Raw genomic sequence first — 25661 nt, 5'->3', positions numbered from 1 at the left:
GCGCCCCTCTTCATTTCCTGAATAGGTACCGCCCCTATTTAAAGCGGCACTTTATTTACAAAGTTACGAGTCAAGAACTGGGATAAGATCTGTGTTTACAAAGTTACGAGTTAAGTACCGGAATTACCGGTTTAAGATTTAATAGACGGAACCACAAAAGTAACATTCTATCCTTACACTATTAGTCCATAGACTTGATTTCTGTGTTGTTATGACAACCTTATGGTGGTGTCATGTTATTGCGTTTTCCCATGGCAAATCCTGATTTAGCCCATGGTTAAAGGTTCCAAGGGTGAAAATCCAAAAAAACTCTCTTTTTCTACGAATCTCATCTCCTCCTTGGTTTTTCTGCAAATGAATTTTTTCTAAAACACGCCATTTTAGCTCTTCAGGTTTGTGGTTATATTCTAAAAAATGGTTTACCAAAGGGGCTGTGATTTTCCTTGTTTTAATAGCTGACCTATGTTCGGTTAGCCTGGTCTTTATCATGCGGGACGTCTCGCCCACGTATCCAAGATTACAGGGACAAATAAGCAAATACACAACATTTTTTGTGTTACAGGTCCAGAGTTCTTTGGCTTGAATTTTTACCTTATTGAACTCCATTGTTTCACCTGTAATAACGGTATCACAGGATTGGCAGGAACCACAGCGGGAGGTACCCTTGATGGCATTTGCTCCATCAATTGATTTCTGGATAAAAGGGGTGCTTCTAGTGTTAACCTTATGTCGAGAATGAACTACTTGATCTTTTAGATTTTTGTTTCGCTTATGGGCAAACATGGGTTTCTGTAATTTTTGTTCGTTGTCTAGAACATTTAATAGATGCCAGTTTGAGTTAATTATCTGCCTGATTGTGGAGTCCATAGTTGAGTGTTTAGTAATGCACACTAATTTCGGATCTGCCTTCTGTTTTTGTGAATGCAACAGAGTGTCTCGATCATAAAATCGGGCTCTCTTGTATGCTCCTCTAACTAAACGATGTGGGTATCCTCTTTCAATAAATTTACGTTTCATGATTTCAGCTTGGGTGTCAAAGTCTTTTATATTGGTACAGTTCCGCCTTACTCTCAAAAATTGAGAGAAGGGGATACTGTCCTTCTGACAACGCGGATGGTAGCTTTTAAAATTTAAAAGAGTGTTTCGAGCAGTGGGCTTCGTATATAAGTCCACTTCGAGAGCACCATCTTTGTTTTTGATGTTTATATCAAGAAACTCAACTTTAGATTCACTAATATGGGCAGTGAACCGTAGGTTTTCATCTGTTAGATTCAGCCACAAAAGAAATTAATTTAGAGTCTGTTTCCCATCGGTCCACATAAAAAAGTTATCGTCAATGTAACGGTACCAATGGGAAACAGACTCAAAAAATGGTGCCACCTCATTAAAAATGAACTTGCTTTCGAACAGGATCATATAGATGTTAGCTATTGACGGGGCCATTGAAGCCCCCATGCTTACACCCTTAATTTGCAAGAATAACTCCTCACCAAATTCGAAGAAGTTCTCTTTCAAAACCAAGGTCAAGCAATCTTTAATGAATGACTTGGAGCAGGGAATCTTGTGTAGATCGATAAACCACATTGTGGCCTCAATCGCTTCTGCCTGAGGGATGTTACTATACAGTGACTCCACGTCAAGGGTCACTAAGATATCATTACCTTCATTGAAAGCTAAATTCTCGACTTTCGCAATTATATCCCCAGTGTCTTTTACATAGGATTGTGAAAGGGAAATATAAGGGCGCAAGATTTGATCCAGGTATTTCGAAAGGGCTTCCAAAGGAGTTCCAATCGTAGAGAAAATTGGTCGATACGGTGGATTTCTTTGGTCCTTGTGGATCTTAGGCAGTCCATATATGCAGGAAACCTTTCTCTCTGATTTATTAAGGAAATCATATTCTTTTTTATTTGTTATACCTTCATTTACAGCTTTTGTGGTTAACCTATTTATAGTTTTCACTATTCTCTCGGTGGGGTTAGTTTTGATTTTCTTGTAAAAAATGGGATCACTTAGCATTTTAATCATGTTTTCTTCATATGTATTACAGTCCACTAGGACTATGCCTCCACCTTTGTCACTATTCTTAATTACAATGGTGTCATTGTTTTTTAGCCTTTCAAGGGATTCGTGTTCCTCTTTAGAGATGTTATATCTAGGTTTTGGTATAAACCTCAAAGCTTGGTCTAACCGTTTAAGGACGACCTTTTCAAATATGCCCACTTCTGGTCCTACCTGCTGTAGAGAAGGAGTGAATGTAGGCGGTAAAGCCACGATATTATTGCTCATGCTATCTAGATCGTATGGATCATTTTGTAGGAAGAATTTCTTTAATCTGACTTTTCTTAAAAAGGAATGGATGTCTTGATAGAGTTCAAAAGTATTCACTCTTGCATGTGGGACAAAAGATAGGCCCTTGGAGAGGAGTGACAGATCTGAGGATTCAAGGTTATAGGAGGATAGATTAAATATAGGGATTACATCCCGTTCCTCCAATATTGCTTGCTTCTCGTCTCTAGGTATTGCTGAGGTTCCTGGGCGTATTGATTGGTTTGATAATTGCCCCTCGTGTGGTTTTGGAACCGGACTTTCTAATGGCCTCCTCTCCCCCCCCGGTGACCTAAAAAAGGTTGACGTGTATTTCTTTGGCCATTTCTGGGGTCAAAGGGTCTGTCATCCTGATATCCCATATTGTCTTCTCCCTCTGAATCTGATTTTGAGGCTGAAGAATGAGAAAAATTATTTATCCTATGTTGGAAGGTATGATTATTTGTTCCAGGTTGTGAGTCAGCTTTATAGAAGCCTTCTATAATGTAGGGGTATGTTTTCTCTACTGAATAAAATCTTTTATCTTTCACAAATTTATCTTCCTACCTTTTCTTCAAATATTCAGAGAATGATGATATATCTTTTTTAATTATTTCTAATTGTTTTTCTGCTTCTTCTGCGGTTGTAGATTTTTTTAGTTTATCTTCAAGTTCTTCTATTTCTTTTTTTATTTCAGCAACTAATCCTTTAGATGTGGAGATGATCAAGATCATAAGATCTCGTGAACATCGACTAGCGATCATACTCCACTTTATCAGAAAATCTTTAATGTCTACAAAAAGACCCGGAATATTTCTAATCCTAAGCCCCATGGGGATTATACCATTCTTAAGATAATTCAACATAAATTCCCCATGGGCCTCTACTCTAATTAATTTCTTTTGAAGATTTATCATTTTTTTATAATCACTGCTGTTTTGTGGATTACCTGTTTGATTAGTGGCAAAATCTACATTAGTTCCTACAAGGGTGGCAAATTCCTCATCCGAGAAACCAAAGGTTTGAAGGTTGGACATTTTTGTTCTAAAGGTTAATCCTGAAAGATATGCAGAGAAATGTTACGCCAAGTTCTAAGAGAAAAAACAATTTTCAAATCTTAACAAAATCTGAAACAATCAACAAAGGATAGTTTTCCAACAGAAAGAAGGATAAGGTGGAAGAGAAAGGTCCCACACGGATATACCGTGGGTAATATCTTGTAGGTATCAAGGACCCCCTGATATGGATAGGACTCCTGGGTCAGGGACAACAATTTTTATGTAAAGGCATATACCCAGGCAGACTTTTAGTACAAAAGCTGGCTATTTAAGGAGACATATTTATATACACATAAATGATAAAAATGAATAAAAATTAATGCACTGGACTGGAATGATATCAAAAGAGATAATTTTTAATATAAATATAAAAGATGAATAGATACATATAATTGACAAATTACACAATAAAAAGATTTTTCTTAAGACTTATGTGGCTTTTTTCATTTAGAGAAACATCACGGTATGTATAAAAAGATTTTTTCTTTCAATTATATTCTCTGGTTATGGAGAATAGGGCTGTGTGTCAACGCGTTTCCACAAAGTCTTTTGTCTTCATCAGGACAAATGGATATTCAGCCACTTTTTCTAAACAAAATAAAATAATATTTAAGTAACATTAAGATCACAGTGGCTGAATCTAACAGATGAAAACCTACGGTTCACTGCCCATATTAGTGAATCTAAAGTTGAGTTTCTTGATATAAACATCAAAAACAATGATGGTGCTCTCGAAGTGGACTTATATACGAAGCCCACTGCTCGAAACACTCTTTTACATTTTAAAAGCTACCATCCGCGTTGTCAGAAGGACAGTATCCCCTTCTCTCAATTTTTGAGAGTAAGGCGGAACTGTACCAATATAAAAGACTTTGACACCCAAGCTGAAATCATGAAACGTAAATTTATTGAAAGAGGATACCCACATCGTTTAGTTAGAGGAGCATACAAGAGAGCCCAATTTTATGATCGAGACACTCTGTTGCATTCACAAAAACAGAAGGCAGATCCGAAATTAGTGTGCATTACTAAACACTCAACTATGGACTCCACAATCAGGCAGATAATTAACTCAAACTGGCATCTATTAAATGTTCTAGACAACGAACAAAAATTACAGAAACCCATGTTTGCCCATAAGCGAAACAAAAATCTAAAAGATCAAGTAGTTCATTCTCGACATAAGGTTAACACTAGAAGCACCCCTTTTATCCAGAAATCAATTGATGGAGCAAATGCCATCAAGGGTACCTCCCGCTGTGGTTCCTGCCAATCCTGTGATACCGTTATTACGGGTGAAACAATGGAGTTCAATAAGGTAAAAATTCAAGCCAAAGAACTCTAGACCTGTAACACAAAAAATGTTGTGTATTTGCTTATTTGTCCCTGTAATCTTGGATACGTGGGCGAGACGTCCCACATGATAAAGACCAGGCTAACCGAACATAGGTCAGCTATTAAAACAAGGAAAATCACAGCCCCTTTGGTAAACCATTTTTTAGAATATAACCACAAACCTGAAGAGCTAAAATGGCGCGTTTTAGAAAAAATTCATTTGCAGAAAAACCAAGGAGGAGATGAGATTCGTAGAAAAAGAGAGGTTTTTTGGATTTTCACCCTTGGAACCTTTAACCATGGGCTAAATCAGGATTTGCCATGGGAAAACGCAATAACATGACACCACCATAAGGTTGTCATAACAACACAGAAATCAAGTCTATGGACTAATAGTGTAAGGATAGAATGTTACTTTTGTGGTTCCGTCTATTAAATCTTAAACCAGTAATCCCGGTACTTAACTCGTAACTTTGTAAACACAGATCTTATCCCAGTTCTTGACTCGTAACTTTGTAAATAAAGTGCCGCTTTAAATAGGGGCGGTACCTATTCAGGAAATGAAGAGGGGCGCAGCCTACTCAGTAATTAAATAGCAGTTGTCATAAAAACACAGAAATCAAGTCTATGGACTAATAGTGTAATGATAGAATGTCACTTTTGTGGTTCCGTTTATTAAATCTAAAACCGGTGATCTCAGTACTTAACTCGTAACTTCGTAAACACAGATCTTATTCGAGTACTTAACTCGTAACTATGTAAATAAAGTGCCCCTTTAAATAGGGGCGGTACCTATTCAGGAAATGAGAAGGGGCGCAGCCTACTCAGCAAATAAATAGCAGTGGTAGAAGGACTACACGTAATCACCTTTTCCCAAACGAACTACTGAGGGAGGCAGAGACGTCTCGAGCACCGCGAAGATCTAAACGGTAAGAACTCGGCACACCCCGTACGAACTCCACATTGGTATAACACAATTCCGCTTTCTTCTAACGGAATTTTGTTGAGCCCTCCTCCATTATCCTTCGATCTCACTCTTAATTTAGTGATCTCTGGTATCCTTTTGTATCTAGTGGGCGTACTCTGGTCATCAAACATCCAAGTTGCACTACAGCCCCCGCTAATGAGAGCGAAGTTAAGACACGCCATGGCTTCTATCCATTACCGCGTCTCTTTGAATTACCAACGAGTGTAAAAGGTAAATACTAATAAAGAAAAGCTAGCCTAGACCCCTAGAATGATTTCTTAAAAGCAAACTGATGTAAATTTATGCATTTATTCTAGCTATATGGACTAACAGCTTTATCAACCGTTACGGTACACTTTGACGAAAATGGCGGTGAACGTTTGAGGTTTCCCTCCCGTTTTTAAAAAAAAGACGACGAAGAGTAGATGTAGGTAGAAGTAAGATGGGAGCAGTGAACACTGATTAAACAGGTAAGAACAGTATCCGACATGACTGCAAGCTAAAAGAGGGAGAGACCTGCAAACCCCGGGTAAATTGCCATAGAAACTTAAATATCGTAATTGTTTTTTTAAACAGTTATCACATACCGACTCCGGATTTTAGAGGAAAGGTGCCTTACTCCCCTCATCAACTTCGAACCTTTTTGGTCATAACATATTTTAGGTAAGAATAATAATGAGTAAAAAGTAAACCTAATGAAGCGAGGAAGGTCTTGTTTGTGCTCGTCTACTTAAATTTTTGCTTCTAAACTCAATGCAATACAAACTTACAGAGACTTTGATTTATTCAACTGCACTTTATAACTTTTGTTTTCCAAACTAGAGGCCTTGTTTAACTTATCGCAATGAAATCTTATCTATTAACACGAACTTGCCTCGTTCATAAATGACCCTCTAGTAAAGCTCCCCGTTCTTCATTTCTCAAACATAGGCCGTTCTCCTTTTTAAATAAGCTCGAATGAATGCTAGATAGATAACATAGGGATCAATGAGAAACCTTTTTTAAAAATAGTATAATTTCTCAGTTAAAGTTAGAGATACTATTCTGGAATGTAAAGTTTCATGAATGTTATGCCAACTTCTATCCAGCATTGACATATATGTCTAGAAATATGTTTGTGATTATAACGTTAGAGATGAATTATTGCTATAAAGATTGTGAAATATGAAATATTTATGTTTTCCAACTATGTGTTTTCATGTAACTTGTACCACTACATAAGTCTGGCTAAAAAACGTTATCAATTGAAGAACGTTTTATTGTTGTACAAAAGCAATGCACTGTGATCTTAATGTTACTTAAATATTATTTTATTTTGTTTAGAAAAAGTGGCTGAATATCCATTTGTCCTGATGAAGACAAAAGACTTTGTCGAAACGCGTTGACACACAGCCCTATTCTCCATAACCAGAGAATATAATTGAAAGAAAAAATCTTTTTATACATACCGTGATGTTTCTCTAAATGAAAAAAGCCACATAAGTCTTAGGAAAAATCTTTTTATTGTGTAATTTGTCAATTATATGTATCTATTCATCTTTTATATTTATATTAAAAATTATCTCTTTTGATATCATTCCAGTCCAGTGCATTAATTTTTATTCATTTTTATCATTTATGTGTATATAAATATGTCTCCTTAAATAGCCAGCTTTTGTACTAAAAGTCTGCCTGGGTATATGCCTTTACATAAAAATTGTTGTCCCTGACCCAGGAGTCCTATCCATATCAGGGGGTCCTTGATACCTACGAGCTACTCACCACCCACACACTCTTCACCAGTGGGTCATGAAGAGGTGTCCCAGGGGCAGTCCAACATTCAATCTGGGCCTGCCACCTGCCCCTCCCTACCTCTAGAGTCCCCCATCCCCTGAAACCTGTCACCCTGAAACCTGTCCCCCTCCTTGTAGCTGCCAAGCCGAACAAATCAGCTCTGGACCAGAGGCACCACATCCCTTCTGTCCCCCTGACCCCTCCTGGTGCTGTTCCTCCTGTGGGTGTGCCAGGGGACTTGAGTTGGATGGTCGAGGGTCAACCTGACAGGTCCGCTCCCATGTTGCTACAAGTGTGTCTGGAGATACGCTCTACGCGAGCGGACCTTGTCCGATCAATGGACAACCTTGGCACCCACATGCAGTTCCTGAGCACAGCCATGTCATCTTTTGTCTCCCAAATCCCTTCCCATACCATCGTCAATGTGTCCCCCTGTCCGTTGCCCCACACAGTTTCCCTCCATAGTCCTCGTGTGTCACGTCCCCATGTGGTGTCTGTTCCTGCAAAAGCCAACCGTGTGGACGTGTCAGACCCTGAGGATCTAGACATTGTGGTCCTGGAGGATGACCAGAAAGACACTTGACTTTTGGACTGAGACATTGTTGTGGACGAACATTTCTTTTCCCCCTTGTAAATAGACTGGTTTCCCTGACGCTCCCTGATGTATTATATTTTTTTTGCCCCACCCCAATCCAAGTTCCCTTCTCCTTCTGCATTAAGATCATCATTTGTTTTCCTATCTCCCTTCCGAATGGACGGTAAGTTTTTGTTCCTACATAAATATCTTTGAGTAATTCTACTTTGTTTAACTTGTTTGACTTCATTTTGAATGTCTGTTTCCAAAGATGGACACATATTTAGTGAGTCATATGCTATGCACATATGTTGCTATGATGTATTACACTTATAACTGTCTCACACACACATGCCTACATCAATAGACAGGACATGATACACAACAGGATATTACTTTTGTAGATTTTTATTTTCATGATACAACTAAGGACCCCAAGACAAATTCCCAAAGTGAATGTCACTGGTGATCGTGTTTGCGTTTCCGCAATAGTGGGGGTGATGAACGTGGTGAGGGGTGAGGTTGAGCTTGTCGCTTTCGTGTATGTGGGTGTTGTACAGGGTGATCAAGAGGTGCAGGTGCAGATGGTGTCTGCACATTTGGTGTCTGTACCTGGAAAACGGCTGGTTGTGCAGGTGGTGAAAGTGACTGTCCAGAGGTGGGTGGTGTTTGTGCAGGTGGTAGAGGTGGTGGGAGTGACTGTCAAGAGGTTGGTGGTGTTTGTGCAGGTGGTGGGGGTGGTGGGAGTGACTGTCCAGAGGTTGGTGGTGTTTGTGTAAGTGGCGCAGGTGGTGGGAGTGACTGTCCATAGGTTGATGGTGTTTGTGCAGGTGGTGGGGGTAGTGGAAGTGACTGTCCAGAGGTTGGTGGTGTTTGTGCAGGTGGTGGGGGTGGTTGGAGTGACTGTCCAGAGGTTGGTGGTGTTTGTGCAGGTGGTGGGGGTGGTGAGAGTGACTGTCCAGAGGTTGGTGGTGTTTGTGCAGGTGGTGGGGGTGGTGGGAGTGACTGTCCAGAGGTTGGTGGTGTTTATGCAGGTGGTGGGGGTACCTGTTCAGGGTGCTGGTGTGTTTGTGTACCTTGGCTGGGGTGCTGTGCAGTTGGTGTTACAGGTGTGTGGATGTGCTGTCCTGCAGGCCGATATGATTGTTCCCCTCCCTGCGTTGGCCGTGAAGGTAGACTTTGGATCACTCTCACCATGCCCTCCATCATCTTCATGGCCAAGGCATGGAGTCTTGCACTCTCTTCCCTTTGGATGGATATCAGGTCAGTCATAATCCTAGACATTTCCTGCCAAGTGCTATCCATCCTATCCAATGCTTGGCACACCCTGTCCACCCCCTGAGGGAATTGGACCATGTCCTGCAGGGACCCTGACATGACTGATAGGGTATCCCCTATGGCACAAATGTCCTACCTCACATCTGCCTGCTGTTGGTAAAAGTCCTACTCCCACTGGCCACCATTGCCATGTGCAGGCCCCCTCTGCAGGTGTCTGCCAGTGATGAGATGAGCAGGCCGAACAACAGGGGAGGTGGCAGGTGGAAGACTGTGGGCAGGAGAAGGGTGCCCAGACGATATCTGCACCATAAAAGGGCTGGTACTTCCCACAGATGATGTAAGGATGGCAGGGATACACTGCGAAGGGAAGAGTGCATAGGGGAACCACTATGTCGGTCCCAGATGTGAGGGCTTCGAGGGAGTGATGTCTGTGATTGGATGTGTGTGAGCCGTGGCTGGTTTGATTTATGCCGAGTTTGTTTGAGAGAAGGCAGACGAGCGTTGCTTGGCAGAGGATGTGATGCTGTGACGTCAGTTTCGTCATACCCAGAGTCAATGTATATGTGCTCATCATCCTCCTCAAAGTCAACGTCCTCATGATCTTGAGCCTCTTCTTGTGCATGAGTTGCTGCCAACATTACCGCCTGGAGGATCAGGGGATTCTCCCCTTTGATTCCCTGTCAGCCAGCACTGGTTGTCCGTCTGTCAGCTTCTCCCTCAGCATCATCTGAAACACAGAGGTTGCAACTGGTGTACAGACAAAATATCGACTCCAAAATATCGACTGGACATAATATCGAGTTTTAAATATAGACTGGACAAAATATCGACTGGACATAATATCGACTACAAAAATATCGTTTTTCAGGTAAGTGAAGTAATATCGACTGTATAAAATATAGATAGCAAAAATATCGAATTTTTAATAATATATAATATTTTATAGTGTATTTTTATGTAATAATATGTGTAAAAAGTGTGTCTTAATGTTATAAAATATTTTATTAAATGAATTTTGTTTTTATAATAATTGCGTAATGTAATTCTGTAGCGGGTTGTGGGTTTATAGGGGAATAGGGTGGGAAGTAATTTAATAATAATTAATTAATTAATATATGTTTGTTAATATTTTTAATTAATAATTAATTGATAATTAATTAATATTAATTAGTTAATTAATTAATATAATTTTGAACATATTTTGTATTAGTAATTAATTGGTAATTAATTAATTGTAATTAGTTAATTACATTAATTAGAGTAAATTTTTAATATATATAATTTTGTGTTATTTTTAAGTAATTAATTTGGAAAAAATAATATTAATTATTAAAATAATTACAGCTAATGTGCTAATATATTTACTTTATTGTTATTGTTAATTAATAATTAATTGGCAATTAAATAATATTGATACATTTTGGGTAAAGGAGCATTTTTAGGGTTCAGGGTCAGTTTTCAGTTTTAGGGTAAAGGGGTATTTTTGGGGTTCAGGGTCAGTTTTCAGTTTTTGGGTAAAGGGGCATTTTTAGGGTTCAGGGTCAGTTTTCAGTTTTAGGGTAAAGGGGTATTTTTAGGGTTCAGGGTCAGTTTTCAGTTCATGGGTAAAGGGGTATTTTTAGGGTTCAGGGTCAGTTTTCAGTTCATGGGTAAAGGGCTATTTTTAGGGTTCAGGGTCAGTTTTCAGTTCTTGGGTAAAGGGGTATTTTTAGGGTTCAGGGTCAGTTTTCAATTTTTGGGTAAAGGGGCATTTTTAGGGTTCAGGGTCAGTTTTCAGTTTTTGGGTAAAGGGGTATTTTTAGGGTTCAGGGTCAGTTTTGGGTTTTGGGGTAAAGGGGTATTTTTAGGGTTCAGGGTCAACAAATAAGATTGTAAAAAATTATTTTTATTATTTAATTATTATAATTTAATTTAAGTATTTTTAAGTATATTTTAGTAATTCAAATTTAATATTAATTTAATTTAACACTGTTTTTAATAAAGTCGATATTTTTTACATCTATATTATTGTTAACGATATTTTGTACTCGATATTTTTGTACTTACCTGTTTGTAGATACAAACTCGATATTTTGACTGTCGATATTTTGTCCACGATATTTTGGCAAGTCGATATTTTGTCCCTCGATATTATTTCAGTGATCCGTTGCAACTATATTCGTGATTGACCAGGTATTACATGTACTGCAACACCAGGGTTGTTTTAACTGTACTTTGCATCAGCAGATGAGGATCATGTGATCTGGTTAGGGTACCACCACAAATGACCGCTCACACCATAGCACTGAGGTGTTACACAGAAATGTACATAATACTAGCAAACTTACCAGCTCCAGCCACAACTCTCTGTTCCTTCGCGTTCCCCCCTGGTGTATCCTGTTGCACCTGTCTCCTCATAGTTGTTGTAGACATAGCTGCAGAGGGTAGAAACTACATTCTCAATGATCTGCATCACCAATTGACAGACAGGCATATGTGACACTCCTGGTTTGTATTTCACACAACTGTTGATTCCATGCAGAAGGGGATCTCGATCTCTGTCATGGCTTAGTAATCTAAGCTGGTGACACACCTCATGCCCGATTTACCTGAAAGACAGGTGTGCAACGGTTTCACAGCTGCAGCCAGGATGTCATGCATCCCCCGGGATGTTGTCCGCTGCAGTGGTCTCATCCTGTCAGCACCTGTGATCAGAAATATATGTCCATATTTTAGTACAACAGATTGTAGCTATTAGCCAACATGTCATTCTTATTAACCATTTACGGATAATCAAGGATGCATGTTTACCTCATTGACTTTACATGTGGGCACCTGCTCACAAGCAGCATTTGACAGCTGTTACATCCATGCAGCACTGACATCAATAAGATGACACATGAACTCATCAACTGACAAACTTGTATGAGAAGGTTACTGATATTTCAAGGAAGGGGATAAATGATCCTGACTCATCTGCATCACACTGATTTCACCTTTACCACTGAGACTAACTTTTATCATGGGTGTAATTTTGTCTGTTAACAAGTCAGAAATGAGTTCATGTGTGAGATGTGCAGTTGTCAGGGACATGATGCTGCCCATTTGTGCTTCCCCGCCCATGCGGTCCCACAGCTCATTTTTGAATGAGAGCACACAGATTACTAATGTCCATCCTTTGAGTGTTCTCTGTTCCCATACTCCATTTCCAACATCAAGGTACTTCTTACATGACAACGGATGGTGTCTTGTGCAGCAGATATCCAAACCTCATATGTCAAACACTCACCTATACATGTGAATACGATAGATGGGAGGTAAGCAGAAAACAACATTTGGTTATGATCACACATTGCAGATGAGGTGAGAAGCTTTGAGGCTTCCCGCCTGCACTGGATTATCGTGTTGCTCTTCAGCCAATTCATTTTGCAGGTGTAACTGCATGAAGAGTCACCTTAGCAGCCCCTACACCCATCTGAAAGGTACACAACTGGCCCCAGTGTGTGCCTCAGCCATACCAATTTAATTTTGATTTAACCATGTACAGTTTGCTAGGGATTCATCCTATCATTGAATTGCAAGCCTGTTGTGTTTTGGTCAGTTCATACGAAACATTGTTCTATTGTATGTCCATTCTGTACACACTTGGCATACATTTTGTGTCAGCCTCTCATTTGCCACCAGGGTCTGACCGGCCATGTGTTCAAATGCCCTATGTGAGCATATTGTGATGCAGGACACCAGTGTTGTACAACACATACAGTGGAGGTGAAAGGCACAATTAATGAGCATTCAGCCAGGTTGACTTACCTTGGTCAAGCACCGGAGCAGTGTGTGGGCCCTGGACAGATGTCAAGTCCAATCTAGTAGTAGAAGTCAGTGTGCGTCTTTGATTCTGGGAGGACCGCATTGTACCTACTATGATAAGTGTGTTTTGCAACTTTACATTCCTGCTGCCACATGTGATGCATTAAATTTCTGGCACAGAGGATGAGCACAAGCAGTTGTGGGCACCACCGATTCAGTAGTGTGTCATACATAATGTAAGGAAGGAACCCACATATCTCTTAGAATGGGCCCACTACATTGATGCTACCTATATCACAATGACATGCCTACAAATTCAGAGGTAAGGTCCACTATCGTGTTTTGTTGATGCCCAGAAAATTATCCATCCAATGTATGCAGTACATGACCAGCTGTGTGGACTATGCAATTTAATGTATGTTGGAAAGATTTGAAGTTGGACAGTGTATACATTGTCAATACTACAGAGACTGGTATCTCACTGTTTGTTTTTCATTTCCATATCTGTGCAAATAGACTTTCTTGATTAGGTCTACAGACACTATTACAATATATTGGGTACACTCTTTTGACTAGTTGTGGGCCTCGATTACTGGATTTGTTTCCCCGGTCTGGGTCTGTTGGTGAAATACATGTTGTGTACCACAATTACAAAGGTATGATGAGCCAAGACATTTTATATTTTGTCTTTCACTGTTGACAAATGTCATATGGTAAAGGCGAATGTCCATTGGAAAACTCCAATTGTAACGAAGCAAATTTTGCATCACTGGTTGACTTACATAGCTAGGCACTATTTGTCCCTCTGTCGTCTCCTGACAATGTATGCATTTTGACCATCTCCTGGCCAGTTTGACTTACCAGTTAGTGTGGTTGTCATGCCTTCCTCTGTACGTTGCTTATTCCTCCGATTAGATGCAATGACCTCTGCTACTGCAGTTGCCTGTGCTCTGACTGGATGTGTCAATGGGTAAGAATAGAGAAAAGTAAACACATGGGTAATGTGCTTGTTGAACTTTTCGGGGATTTGCCCATATCTTCTGCGTGCTAACAGTGTTGTGAAGTACTGCCGCAGATGGGGCAGGTAGGAGCAGTGGTGTGTTGGGGATGTAATGGTGTGGCAGAGTGGAAAATGGACAACAGAATATGTGTATGACATATTTACATCTGATGATACTCTCACCTTCTGCTTTGTGATGTGGGCTGGCACAGGGTGATGTACTTCTTGGAGAATTTGTGGCAGGCTTACAAGCCCCTTGAATAAGATTTACACTGTTGTTTTATCACTTCTGTGACACAACGGTGGTGTACAACAGACTACACATTTAGAATTATTCGCAACGTGACGCTTCTATGGTGAAGCGTCACATTGTGAGGCCCTGCGCAACATTGAACCTGCATCAGCTTCGATGTAGCCAGGGTGGGCATTCCTTTGGGATATGCAGCGTACAAGTGATTCAGTGAAATCTACAAGGTTTCACAGAGTCACTTTTCAGAGGCCGCTGCGATGCAACCTTACGCCTGCTTGAAGCAGGCGTAAGGAGTGGCAGCATGTTAGGTATGGGCAGTGCATGGACATTATTGGAGTTGCATCACTCTTGTGACACGACTCCAGCAAATCCCCCCATACACACCATCAGATTCAACACACATCTGTCTATCCCTGCCCCACAATGCATCACCATCTGAACACAACGCATCCGTGTTTGCGCAAGGGTTGAATTGCATGTCAGTTTGGTACTGGCGCTTCCCTGCTAATAATTGTCAATAGCTACTCTATATTTTTAACTTTATTTAGCATTTCCATATAGCATTGTACATTTTCAGTCAATATGAACAGTTATTGAATTTGCAGGGTTGTGTATGTACGGCTGCAGTACTGTGCCCATGTTTTCAAAAGGGGGGAGGTATTAGCCATTTCTAATGCAAAGGATTCTGGGACTTGTGGTGCTTCATACAGATGGTGACATTCAAATTTCTGACTGACTATATTTTTTCATACACTTTGGACAAGTTCCTTAATACCAATGACAGTGTAACACAGACAATCTTTTCATGCACTTTTTCTTTTCATTCCACTTACCTGGTACCACGTAGCGAACGTCACTGACAGGCAGCCAATGGATCAAGTTGGGGTGTATTGTTGTGAGGATATCCTCCTCCAGTGGGGTGAGCCGGATGCGGGGTTCAGTGCATGTAGCAGGGAAGATCCTGCTTAGTTCAATCCTGGAGTACTTCTCCTTCACCCTCTGCCTTTTGTCCTGCCACTTTTTGTTTATGTCCTGTACTGTGCGCCTCTCCTCCCCCAGGTTGAGACACCAGTGGCTATCTGCTGCCATAGCTCTGCCTTCTGTGCCCCATTGATGCTGTGGGGTGGGAGTCCATATAGGCGGTTGTGGTGCCTGACTATGAACTCCACAAGCATGGTGGTCTCCTCTGCTGTAAAGTTCCTTTTTCTCTCCATTTCCATTTTCTGTGGCACTGTGAGCGTTGTAGACGCAAACTCTCTGTGTACAAACCTGTTCCTTGAATGTTTGCTACTTTTATGTGTTTTCTAGTGCTGGTCAATTATTGCTAATTGGCTTTAGCTGGAGCGTGGTGGGGGATGGTAGGCACTGGCAACATTCCCCATGCCAAAATGGAGCTGTTGGCTGGGATTGGCTGCAGTGTATCAGCTGATCCATGGTGGGGGATGGTAGGCACTTGGACAGGTGTTTACCATTGGCTGACATGACCATCTGCCAAAATTCGTATCTTCCGGCCCGGAATCGGAATTTCCGGCCCGGAATAGTAAATTACGGCACTATTTCGGAAATTGCGGGCCGGAATCGTAAAATCCGCCGGAGAGCCGTAAATTCCGGCCCGGCGGCGGAAATTACGGCCCAGCGGTGGACGTAAAGTTAGTAGTCGTAAGTTTATTCTGTAAATACCGAAAGTAGTGAGTTCATTCTGTGAATCCCGAAAGTAGTAAGTTCATTCCGTGAATGCCAAAAGTAGTAAGTGCATTCTGTGAATACCAAAATAGTAGTACGTTTAGGATTTAGTCTTAAGTTTATTCTGTGAATCGGGCCCTATGTATATGTGGTTTAATTTGTCTTCCATTTACATATTTATTTACTGTTTTCAATAGAACGGCAGGACTCAGTGCATAGAGGTTACAGAGTGAAAAATAAAAACAAATTAAGATGAACAATTACCTTATAAAAAGATGTTCAATCAATCAAAGAAAATATTGTTTTAGTTAGTTAAAACCATAATACTTTTACAATAAAACAGTTATTAAAAAAAAAGAAGCACCACTATTGTCCAAATATGAAGATGAGATTGTACAGTAATAAAATGAAGCATTGTTCACAATCTTTCAATAGGTGACTAAAAACCCAACTTACTGAGCAATGAGTGTGGGGAGGTAAGTAATTACAATTAAAGTGTGAAGTGGAGATTTTGATGCCTCTGAAGGGCTTTAAGTGGGGAAAAAATAAGTCGGGTTGGGGCTGTGCAAAATATATACTGGGATCGAGAATGGTGGGTGGGTTAGCGATGAGGCCAGCTTTCCCTCTCTATGTTTTGATGCTTGACTGGAGAAACCCATTCTGCACCATTTCCTGATTTTGGGTCTTGCCGTGTAGTCGTCTGTTATCAGTTTTTGAGAGAAGTTGACAGACTGAGATTCTACAAGACGGGGTGGAGTAGGTCACCTAGCTACTTGACGTATTTGCAACACCTCAATAGGGTTCTTGTATGAGTGTGGAAGAAGCACAGCAACAAAGTCTCCAGGCAAGAACAAACTTCCTTCTTTAGGTAAATTGGCTTCAGGAGATACCTCCTGTTGGCATCAGACATAGGACTGCAGCACAGAAGTAACCATAAATGTATAGTAGCAGAGTCTGCAGGCCCCCTCCTTGCCCCGGTGGGCCCATGGGTTAAAGTAGGGCACTGGTAGGCCTAACAGGCAGATGAACAAGATGTCTCTATGGACCCGTCTATTTATGGCTTCTGAGAGGCATGGTTGTGGCTTCCCTGATAGGTGGAAGTTGTTCAGGGGAGACAGGGTGCTGATGGGCTTTAGGGAGAGAATGTCCAGCAGGTGCGAGGTTCATTGCAGCTCCCTGTTGATAACCCTTTTCCAGGCTGTTTAAGGGATAGCATCTGAGTTTATCGCTGGACCATCAATTTGTAGAGAAGCAATTCCTTTTTTAACTTGTTTTATGACAAGGGTTCTGAGGGCTATCAAATGTCTCTATCTGGTGAGCTTTAAGTGAGTTTGCTGGTGCTTTTAGATTCCTTATATAAAATGTCATAGTGTCAGCCTCACAGGTGAGGGTTTGTTTTGAGAGGCCCAGTTCCATGCACAGTCTGGTCTACCAGATGTATCACAGCAGTTGGAATACTCTTTTGTAGGCCATGCATTGAGGATGTTATAGGCTGGGAGCTCAGGCCTTGGGAAAAGCCTGTTGGCCGTAGTGTAATGCCAGAAGAAGACCTTCAATATAGGTACTGTTTAAGTGTTTATTGTGACAGGTAAGACTGATATGACGGCCCTGGCTTTCTTTTTCAGGGCGATTTAGTGGGCCATTGGTCTGGTGGTCTCACTGAACCATACTCCCAGGTAATTATACTTTGTGATTGCTTTATTGGTCACTGCCCCATGCGTCATGTTAGAAGTTTCTTCTTTTTGTAACAATCAAAAATCAGACTTTTGTCTTGTCCTTGTTGATTGTAATGAAATTGGCTTCATTGCATTCTTGGAGTTTGCTTAGAGCTCGCAGGACCGAGACTTTGGTGTGGTCTATTATTACAATGTCATCAGAGTATTGTAAGATGTGTAGTTTTGAGTGGCCTAGTTGTAGGGGTATCAGACAGCTGCTCACCAGAAATTTGCTCAGGTCAGCTGTGTGTAAGTTGAAGAGGAGAGGGGCGAGGATGCACTCCTGATTCAGGCTGCCATCAGTTGTGATTTTAGAGGTTACAGTGTAGGGGCCTATTCTCACAGGGACCCAAGAAATTGAGTACAGAGAGATGATGCCCCCAGGCAATTTCCGGGGTACCCCCCACATGTTTAGTTTCATACTTTGTCGAATGCAGTGCTGTAGCCAATAAAACAGGTAAAGAGTGAAGGTTGAATATTTGGGCTGCTCGGTGACTCATAATGGCACATGCGGTGATGCTATCAATTATTGAAGTGGCAGCATGAAACTCCGTTTGAAAAAAAGGCAAAACATGATTTACCACGACCCAGTCCTCTAACTGCTTGAGACGAGAGTGGGCATAGGCTTTGGCCTCTAGGTCTGGAAAGGCGATAGTTGGATGGAATTGTCTGATCTCCTTTCTTGTAAATCAGACATAGGACAGAGCCCCTCCATGAATCTGGCGTTTGCGCGGTAATGAAATGTTGTTTGAAGAGGAAGGTTAACACCTTTGCCCAGTCCTCCAGGGCATACATACATATTCCTTCCAGAAGGCCATTAGCGCATCATGCTCCATAGTTTTTCAAGACTTTTTTGTGTTTGCAGACCTGGGCCTGCATGGCCAAGTCTTGAATTTCTCCTGGTGTTTGGTCTACAGTCCCCCTGCTGAGAGCATAATTTGGTGCAATCGGCAGGCTGTTGTTAATGCTTTTACATGTCACACCCAGGATCCTGCTGTAACAGTGTGGTGCCTGGTGTAGTTCGGAGATCTGAGTTTGTTGATATTATTCCAGAAATGAGCTAAGTGTTTTTCCTGAAGCATTCGATGTATGTTTAGCCATTCTTTTTGTTCTGAATTTTTTTTGCCTTCTAAATTAATTGTTTGTGCTTTTTTGCACGAGTTAACAATGTTCATTATAGAGTTTGCAGTGGGGTTCAGCATATGAGTGCATATTGACCTTCTTAATGCTCTTCATGCAGTAATGATGGCACTGTTGTGCTGCTGTTCGGGCTGCTCCTTCACAAGGGCCTTTGAGTGTTGTTGGGAGATACCGGGTCCCAGCATATAGAACCTTAACTTGTTTATTTGACCATCCCATCAGTTATGTGCCTCTCTCGCAGGGGGTTGATGTTGGACTCTGTGATCGCGTCTTCTAACCACTTGGCCACCTTGGAGGTATCTGATGCTTGCCATTTGATTCTCCTGACTAGCTTGAATGCTTCAGCCCATGTAGATAAGCCCACTCCTGAGATTCTAGAGACTGTTGCAGCATTTGGGTCAAATGTTACGGTCAAGGGTTGTGGTCACTTTCAGGGCAGTCAGTGATATCCAAATTGACCAGATGGATGGCAAAAGGGGCTAACAGGAAGACCATAATAGATGGTTGAAATCCCTTTGAATGTGGCAGGGCACTGGGAGTGAGGGCCTTGTGCCTGCAGAATTTGTTCGGCAGAAAGTAGTTTGTAGGTTGACAAGAGGTTGTTCATTTTTGCCTGTTCTTTGGTTTTGCATGCTGAGAAATTGGTGCTCCCCAGAGCCCTGATGTTAAAGTCTCCAACTAGTAGTATTTCATGTGTGGCAAACTCCAAGAAGAGTTTCTCCTGGCTGTCATATAGGCCTTTGGTAGCATGCAATTTTGATGTTTTAGTTGCATTATGATAGCAGTTTATTAGTAGCAGGGGGATATCTATACTGTTAGTTGATATATCTGAAATTAGTACTGCTTGCTAAGCTGGGAAATTCCAGTTTATAGGCGCGGGCCTTGAGTTTGTAGGAGTGCTTAACAAAGATTGAGAGGCCCCCCGATTGTCCGCCAAAATGATTGGTGTTTTTAGCTGGTTTAAAGAATTGGTAGTAGCCATGTACAACCGATGGAGTGAGTACCCATGTCTCCTGTAGGCAAAGGATATCACTTCTGTCCAAATAGGTCAAGGCGGGTTTGCTTGTCAAAGTTGGCCTTACATGTGTCCGGGCTGAAGGCAGCTTTGGGTGTTCAAGCTAGGGGCTCTACCTATCGAAGTCGTTGCCGCCGCTTGTCCTGCATCTCACCCATCTTTGGTTGTGGGCACATGAAACTATGATGATGTTTTCAGCTTTAGACGCACTCAGGAGTCAGTCATGGTTGGCGCCCCACGTGCTCCTCAGCACAATCCTATAAGGCCTTGGATTGTCCTGCTGGAGCAACACGTGAGGATAATTCGGTGGATGTGGCTTCAGGAGCTCGATGGCCTAATCCAAAAAAATCCTTGCTTCTCCCAAGATGATGTCCCTAAGGCCTTCTCTCAAATATGTACTTATGGTGCCCTTCGAGGTTCCTTTTTCTGAAATTTGAGTAAACTTTATGGATGTTAGGTCAGTGGAGGTCAGCTTCTGCACAGTTGCACCTGCCGAGTATGTCATGCGAGCCCTGAGGTGTGTAATGTGGTATGAACACCAGTTCCTGCTGTTCCAGGGTGCTTGCACAGGTGATCTCTCCTGGTCTCAGGGTAAGGGCTGTGGGACACTTAAAGGTTGAACAAGTAGCGTCCTGGGTACTGCAGAAAGTTTGATCCTCTGATTGTGAAAGTGCTTACTTGTGGCCCAATCCATCTCTGGCCACTGAACATCTGATCGCGATGGTGGCTATGGTGGGTGGTTGCGCCAGTTGTGGCTTTTCCCCTGGACTTGATTGTTGAGCAGTAGAAGGTTGGGCCAGAGAGTTTTTTGACTGCTGCCGGCGAAAGTGAGGTGTTCTTTTAGTTGGTTAGATGTGCAGCAGTATTGTGTTGGTGCTTATGTCTGCTGTTTGTTTTTCGGGTATCACTCTAAGAGTAATGCCCCCAGAATCCTGTGATTTAGCGTTAAATGAGTGGGCCCCATTGGTCTCTTGTGTGGGCCTCGTAGTATGAATGTTTGCTGCAGTAGTTGGGACGCTCCAGGGGATGACCAAAAATTTCCCCACATTCATCAACTGGGAACCACATTTAGGGCCCGATTACGATCCTGGAAAAAGCGCTCCGAATCCTCGTACGGAGCGGTTTTTTCCATACGAATCGTACCCGTAACCGTCCCCGTACGAACGACGTAGTACGATCCACACCCAATGCAGCTATCCGTACGAATCGTTCCAGGGACCGTACAAATAGAATTTCCGTACGAATCGCCCTCGGAACCAGCTGAACGCGACGTCTGTAAGGTTTGCTTTTTACGACCCGGCAAGTACGATCCGTGTTTGGTACGCTCCGTACGACCCTTTTTCTATGGGAGCTGGAAACTGCCGTAAAAGCTGAGTTCGCCGCGAAACAGGTACGGAACGGCCCCCCCTGGATACGGCGCATACACCCCATGATCGCAGGTGTGCGGTGCATACCCCTGCGATCATGGGGGGTACGCACCGTACCCCGCGATCTCGGGGTGTACGCAACGTACCCCATGTTCGCTGAGTGTACGGTGCGTACACCCTGTGATCGTGGGGTACGGCACGTACTCCCCATGATCGCAGGTGTACGCGCCGTACCCCTGCGATCATGGGGGGTAGGCGCCGTATGGGGTGTATGTGATTGTGCGCTTTCCTGACGTGGACCGTACGAATCGCGTTCTGATTCCTGGGTCCGGATCGTACTCGTCGGGTCGTACGGCGTGTGAACGAGTCGTACGGTTCACGGTTTCAGCCTTGCGATACGTACGGATCGCGACGATTCGGACGGATTCCCGGAATGCGGATCGTACTGCTAAGTTCGGACGGTAGTTTCCCATTCGTACGAATTTGGCTACGAATACGAATCGCACGGCATTTTTTTTTTCCGGATCGGAATCGAGCCCTTAGTGTCCACCTTACCTTTCATTCTCTATTTTCTCTTTCATGCATAACCAAGTTGGTTATGGGTCCTCGTTTTAGGAACAGTTACCACACAGTGATTTCATGTTAGTCCTTGGGAGCAATGGTACTGGACCTAGCTTTTTTGAATACGCTCCCGGTCCCCCATCCTTAAGTGTTGGGTGTCTCTCAGTGTACACATCCCTGCCAGGGTATCCTTGTTTGCATTTGTTGACTTAGCGGCAGGTGTAGGAGCCTTTGCAGCCCTGGATTTTTGTGTTTTTGCCATGAATGTCTGACAAAATATAGAAAGACAAAATATCTACCTACAAAAATATCAGAGCAAAAATATAGATTTCAACAATATCAACATCCTATCTACAACATGGTAAGTACAAAAATATCGAGAGAAAAAAATATCAATGTCAACAATATTGTTTTAAAAATATATTAAACATAGTTATTTTTTATAATAAATAGAATTAATAAATAATATACATAATTTAATAAAATAATAATTAAACATACATATATTATGTAATATAGATAATTACTTAATACTCAGTTTTAATAATTATTTTAATAGCTTATAAGTAATTAAATATATTATAAATTACAAATTCATCTATACACATAACATAATAACAAAAATAAACATAATTATACAAAACAAATTAAAAAAAATACATTTACTTTTAATATTTTAAATATTAATTAAATACAACATCACCTAAAACAATACAAAAAATATGAAGTAACAGAGGGAATAAAATACTATTCCAACTCCCCCAAAAAAACAGTAAGGAAAATGTTGGATAGCGTAGGGGTAAAAATCACTATTCAAACTCCAGAGAATGCAACAGTAGGGAAAGATGTGGATAGCGTAGGGGTAAAAATTTACAATTCCAACTCCAGAGAGTGCAACAGTAGGGAAAGTGTTGGATAGCGTAGGGGTAAAAATTGCTATTCCCACTCCAGAGAGTGCAACAGTAGGGAAAGCGTTGGATAGCGTAGGGGTAAAAATTACTATTCCCACTCCAGAGAGTGCTACAGTAGGGAAAGTGTCGGATAGCGTAGGAGTAAAAATTACTATTTCCACTCCAGACAGTGGAACAGTAGGGAAAGTGTTGGATAGCGTAGGGGTAAAAATTACTATTCCCACTCCAGAGAGTGCAACAGTAGGCAAAGTGTTGGATAGCGTAGGGGTAAAAATTACTATTCCCACTCCAGAGAGTGCAACAGTAGGGAAAGCGTTGGAAAGCGTAGGGGTAAAAATTACTATTCCCACTCCAGAGACTGCAACAGTAGGCAAAGTGTTGGATAGCGTAGGGGTAAAAATTACTATTCCCACTCCAGAGAGTACAACAGTAGGGAAAGTGTTGGATAGTGTAGGCGTAAAAATTGCTATTCCAACTCCAGAGAGTGAACCGTAGGGAAAGTGTTGGATAGCGTAGGGATAAAAATTACTATACCCACTCCAGAGAGTGCACCAGTAGGGCAAGTGTTGGATAGCGTAGAAGATAAAAATAACATACTTATAAAAAGATTAATATTTTAATATATTAAAGAAATTAATTTTTAAATAAATCTAAACTATTTACAAATACCAATAAAGAGTTATTAAAACATAATTACCAATGAATAATTAAGTAACAATGAATTAATAATAAATACCAATTAATAATAATTAATAAATATAATTACCAATTAATAAACATTGAACAATAACATATTTCTGATAACAAAAGCATATTAATTATTAAAAAGTAATTACCAATTAACTAATATTGAACAAATAAATAATTTGATAAGCCAAAAATATTAATTATCAAACATTAATTACCAATTAATAATGACTTATTTATATATGAATTTAAAATACCAATCAATAATATTTAATAATATTTAATTACCAATTAATGATTAAACAACAATAAATACATTTTCATAACCAAACAAATTATACTTTTAAATAATTTCCAATTTATAACTTATATCTAATAAATTAATTATAATTACCCAACTATAAATGTAATATTTACTTAATTACATATCAATTACTTTATATATTATTCCCCTATAAACACACAACAAACTCCAATATTAAAATAAGACACTTAACATAATTATCAATTAATTAAAATTAATTACCAATTAATTAAAATTAATTACCAATTATTAATTCCATCACAATAATATAATTAACAATACCAATTAATAAAAATAAATTATTACTTAATTACATTTAAATTACTTCCCACCCTATTCCCCTATAAACCCAGAACCCGCTACGGGACATAATTATCAATAAATCAATTAATTAAAATTATTGACCAATTAATAAAAATGAATTACCAATTAATAATTAGCAATAATATTATTAGCAATACCAATTAATAAAAATACATTATTGATTAATTACATTTAAATTACTTCCCACCTTATTCCCCTATAAACCCAGAACCCTCTATGGAACATAATTGTCAATGAATCAATTAATTAAAATTAGTTACCAATGAATTAAAATTAATTACCAATTAATAATTAGCAATAATATATTTTGCAACACCAATTAATAAAAATAAATTATTACTTAATTCGATTTAAATTACTTCCCGCCCTATTCCCCTATAAACTCACAACCCGCTACAGTACTAAAATACAAAATTAACTTAAAATAACATTTGAAAAAATAACACACACATATACATAATAATATACATAAAAATCATATGAAAATCGATATTAGTAGCATCGATATTACTAACATCGATATTAAAAAAACGATATTACTTACCTTCGAAATTCTGTCACTTCGATATTAAAAAAATCGATATTACTTACCTTCTATATTCTGTCCCCTCGATATTTTAACTTTAATATAATTGTAGGTCGATATTATTTAAATTTCAATATTTTGTCTGCCCACCATTAGCCATAGGCGACTTAGCACCAAAAGTCTCTTTTGCGGCTATAGTTGATTTTTTGGGGGGGTGGTTTACACCACTGTTGGCGGCTTTACATTTCCAGTCATCTAATAAGCCACCTAAGAAGACCAGTGGCGCCTCCTCCGCTAGTGCGGAGGAGCGTCGCCTCACTGCTTTCAAACAGTGCGAAAAGTAGAAATATAAAATGATGATAACTTCCAGTTCTTATTATTTTATGTTTGTGCTACTTTGTGGGCATGTGGGTGGGTGAGGCTGCTGGTCTCTCGGAGCGGGGCAGGGGAGGAGTGGTTTGCCCACTCTTAAGTGCGCAATAACTGTTTGGCCGTCCCTCTGGGCCTCCAAACCAGTCATGCGCACTTTCCCGTTCTCCTTGCAGGCTGCATTTCAGCCTGCATGGAGATCATGCCCAAGGCCCCATTCCCTGGTTGAGTTTCGAACCTGGAGGCTCAAAACCAATCACAACGCTGTATTGCAGCATTGTGATTGGTCAGGGGAGCCTGCGTGCTTACCAATCACCACGCTGCATTGCAGCATTGTGATTGATCAGTGGGGCCTGGCTGTGCTTCCTGTTCCTGAGAGCAGGAGCAGAGATACGGGACCCGGCGGCAAGGTACATTTTTTTTACATTTATTTTTATTATGCGTACCCTCCCGCAATCGCTGACAGAATTTAAAGCTGTGACCTATGAAAAAGTATCAGAGGCCTTAGCAAAGATCAAATCAGGCTCCCCAGCAGACCCTTTTCCAACCTTGTTTTTTCTCAAAAATAGCACCTCTGTTAATAACTAATCTTACAGAGGCATTCAATATGTCATTAAATCAAGCCATGATCCTGACTCGATGGAAAACAGCCCTTGTTAAGCCTATCCTGAAAAAGCCTGCTTCAGATCCCAGGGTTCCCGGTAACTACTGTCCTATCTCTCTACTGCCCT

This window comes from Lissotriton vulgaris, chromosome 10 (genome assembly GCF_964263255.1).
Source record: "Lissotriton vulgaris chromosome 10, aLisVul1.2, whole genome shotgun sequence".
NCBI classification, from domain to species: domain Eukaryota; kingdom Metazoa; phylum Chordata; class Amphibia; order Caudata; family Salamandridae; genus Lissotriton; species Lissotriton vulgaris.
The sequence above is the reverse complement of the archived record's forward strand: the minus strand, read 5'-3'. Positions refer to the sequence as shown.